At 34.2% G+C, this 4,065-nt stretch overlaps 1 pseudogene across 1 annotated transcript; it reads left to right on the top strand.

The window, feature by feature from the left end:
• Nucleotides 1–1,737: 1,737 nt before the first annotated feature.
• Nucleotides 1,738–3,314, top strand: LOC146937576 (putative polyamine transporter At1g31830 pseudogene; annotated as a pseudogene). Its single transcript, XR_015030980.1, has one exon. The product of XR_015030980.1 is annotated as a putative polyamine transporter At1g31830 pseudogene (transcript).
• Nucleotides 3,315–4,065: the final 751 nt, after the last annotated feature.

Here is a 4,065-nt window from a genome sequence, read left to right as displayed (position 1 = left end):
CAAGCTGTCAATCAACGACCAAATGCGCAGCTCGCTCAACAACCGTGGTGCTAACCTCTGTAACATCATCCCAAAATCGAAGATTCCAGTGCTTCCAAATACTTCAAAGCGTTGATGCCAATCCTTGATTAAATTCAACGGACAAAGTTTCCAACAGCAGAAAAATAGTATCAGTTGCCGAAGTAGTAGAAGACAAGGCGTGTTGGATAGCTCCCGAAAAGGTCTGTCATTCGCCAAACTTGGACAACAACAGAGCAATTCAAAAATACATGAGCGAGATCTACGTGATGCGATGGACAACTAGCTAACACAATTTGTAGGACATTGAACGCCCTTGACAAGAAGACAAACACGAGTCGGAACACGAGATCTTCATGATGCGATATACTTTGATGGTTATTTATAGTTTACTTTTTAACTTTAAATATGACTGTTGATAAGAAGGAAAAAAAAATTGTTGATAAAAATATGACTTTAAAATTGTTCTTGACAAATGTTTTAAATTACATTTTGTCAAAAAAAAATGTTTTAAATTACATGTTGTCTCGCAAAAATATAATTCAATCCAAATCGTATTGGACGGTTTGGTTTAGTTTAAAAAAAAAAAAAAACACATAACTGAACCAAATTGCATATTTAGCTTATCTTATAGTTTGGATAACTTTTAGCTTTAACAAAACGGTGGCATTTACCATGGGAAAGGTTAATCCTTTCCCACCATGGGAAAGGTGAATTTGAACCCTTGATATATTAATAAAAATATTGAATGGTTGAGATTGTCCACTTGCAACCCATTGATGACTTTTTGTTTTAAAGATTTCACAAAAAATTTGACCCCACATGATAAGGTTTAATGATATTTTATTTTATGGATTACTTTTCCCACCCTATACCTTTCCTCGCGCGCTTTATTTTTTCAATTTTACTCATGGTCCGGATTTCGTTTTCCGGATTTCATTGTTAAAATTTTGCAGATGTTTCCGGATTTTAAAATCCGGAATAAATAAATACTGTAAATATGTTTTCCTTAAAAAAAAGATATATAGTTTGTGTTGTACTATTGTTACGTTCAGTTTTTTTTAAAAGATTCACATTAATTTTTTTTTTTTTATAGAAAAGTTTAATTTCTGGTGACAAATGGAAGAGTTACGTTTACTTTTTTTTATGTTTAACTTTTATTAAGTATAAAAAACTGAAATAAAATAATATTAAAATAAGATTTTATAAAATAAAAATTATTTTAACAATAAAAAAACTCGTAAATTAATCCCTTACCATAAAAAAAAAGTTTGTCAAATTAAAAAAAAAAGTTAGATATCAACAAAAAAAATGCGTGATAGGGGAGGTGCATTACTAGTGTTAATACTATTAAATATTAACTTTTTGAATCATAGAAAAAACAAACAAAATAAAAGTAACTTGTCTGAGTGCCACATGGAGGTAAAAAATAACCTTTCCCATGGTGGGAAAGGATTAGACCTTCCCATGGTAAATGCCACCTAACAAAACCGTACCGCAAATATCTGTCCATACCATGTTATGACCTGTCCGTATCCATTATAAGCTATCGCCTTGACGGTGCAAAATGGAGTCAAAGAGGGTGTCTCTCTTTTATTTGATTTTAGTTTATCTAAAAATGAATGAAATGAAATTAAAGAGTGTGTCTCTGCTATACTAAATTACTTATAAAAAAGTAAAATTTTTTAAAAAAAAAAAAAAAAAAAAACTATTGTGGAACATAGCCTATAAAAGCCAAGCATCTAATCCAACAAGGGATCTATCTTCCAACTATGGCAGTCACAGAATTACCTACCAGTACCACACCAACAAACCAAATCAAGAAAATTTCAATTCTACCTCTCATCTTCATCATCTTCTATGAAGTGTCTGGAGGACCATTTGGTTCAGAGGATGCAGTAAAAGCAGCTGGTCCTCTCTTAACCCTTCTTGGATTCATAGTTTTCCCATTTATATGGAGTATCCCTGAAGCCTTGATCACTGCTGAAATGGGAACAATGTTCCCTGAAAACAGTGGTTATGTTGTTTGGGTTTCATCAGCTTTAGGACCTTATTGGGGTTTCCAACAAGGTTGGATGAAATGGATTAGTGGTGTCATAGACAATGCTTTGTATCCAGTTTTGTTTCTTGATTATCTTAAGTCAACTATTCCAGCTTTAGAAAGTGGCTGGCCTAGAGTTTTGGCAACATTAGGTCTGACTATATTTCTAACTATTTTGAATTATAGAGGTTTAACTATTGTTGGTTTTGTAGCTGTTTGTTTAGGGATTTTTTCGTTACTTCCTTTTGTTGTTATGGGATTTATTTCAATTCCTAAGTTGGAACCATCAAGATGGGTTGAAGTGGATTTAAAAGATATTGATTGGAGTTTGTATTTGAATACTCTTTTTTGGAATCTTAACTATTGGGATTCTATAAGTACTCTTGTTGGTGAAGTTGAAAATCCAAGGAAAACACTTCCTAAAGGTTTGTTTTATGCTTTGATTTTGGTTGTTAGTGGGTATCTGTTTCCTCTTTTTGTTGGCACCGGCGCGGTTCCAGTGGACCGCGCGGCTTGGAGTGACGGGTACTTTTCAGATATTGCTATGATCATTGGTGGAGCTTGGTTGAGATGGTGGCTTAATGCTGCAGCTGCGGTGTCGAATATGGGATTGTTTGTTGCTGAAATGAGCGCCGACTCATTTCAGCTTCTAGGGATGGCTGAGAGGGGAATGTTGCCTGAGTTCTTTACCAAAAGGTCGCGCTACGGTACGCCTATTATAGGGATACTTTTTTCGGCCTCCGGTGTGATTTTACTTTCATGGCTTAGTTTTGATGAAATTGTGGCAGCTGAAAATTTCTTGTACTCTTTTGGAATAATTCTTGAGTTTATTGCATTCATTTTGTTGAAGATTAAAAAACCAAATGCATCAAGGCCTTATAAGGTACCGGGGGGTAAAGTTGGAGCAATTTTTCTGTGTATCCCACCTACAATATTGATTGGTTTTGTATTGGCTTTCTCTTCTCTAAAAGTGTTTGTTATAAGTGTCATTGCTATGGTGATTGGTCTTGTGATGCAGCCTTGTCTCAAATTTGTGGAGAGAAAGAAATGGATCAAGTTCTCTGTTAGTCCTGACCTACCTGATCTGGACAATGGGGAGAGCACACAAACATTGGTGCAATAAATTGGCTCTGTTTCTATTTGTTTTGATAGAAATTGATACAGCATAATAGTTATAAAATTAAGGAGAATAATAGTTTATAGGCTTTCTTTGTAATTGTAGGATAGTTTATTATGTAACTTTAGTTGCATTTGGTCATTATTATATCTTTAGAGGATAGTATTGAGTGGGGAAAAAGATACTTGGACCACTCTTTTGTGTACATCCTTTATACCATCGATGACATGGCTTATGGATACTTTAGAAAATTTATCTTTGTAAAGAATGATTAAAAAAAATAGATCTAGCAAATTAAAAAATTGATACTTTGTCCCACCTCTCAGAGAAGATTACGCGATCTCATGCTCTCTCCATCTTTTTGTCGTCGCCATCTCCTCCCAGTCTCCAACGGCCGCTGTCTCTCTTTCCATCTCTCCCTCAACCGCCACAGTTTAATTAGCCACTGCGATCTCCTCTAACGGTCGCTTCTCCCTCCGCGATTCAACACTTACTGTTTTGTCAAAATCTCCGTCGCTGAATCTCTCCGTTGAAGGTGATGTATATCTTAAATCTTGTATTTGGTGAAGACTAAAACTTATTTTGAAATCATTTGACCAACTTTGAAATTTTTTTCCAAAATAATTGTTGAATCAGAAATTCATGATGAAGAAATTAATCAAATTAGGTTATGATACTGATTTAGTGAGAACTTCGGGTTAAATGAAGCTTGATAGTATTTAGAAGTTTAGTTCATAATTATCTTTTTTTTTTTTTGAAAGAGTTCATAATTATCTTAAAATCTCTGTTATTTGCTACTGTCTGATTTGTTGGTAATTGCAAATGGGTTTGGGATGATAATTTGTGTTGGTTAAGTTAACTCATTCTTTAGTTGGTTTGTGTTAAACAT

This window comes from Medicago sativa, chromosome 3 (assembly GCF_051527215.1).
Source record: "Medicago sativa cultivar Bolivia chromosome 3, Bolivia_mono, whole genome shotgun sequence".
NCBI classification, from domain to species: domain Eukaryota; kingdom Viridiplantae; phylum Streptophyta; class Magnoliopsida; order Fabales; family Fabaceae; genus Medicago; species Medicago sativa.
This window is presented reverse-complemented; position numbering and strand designations above follow the sequence as displayed.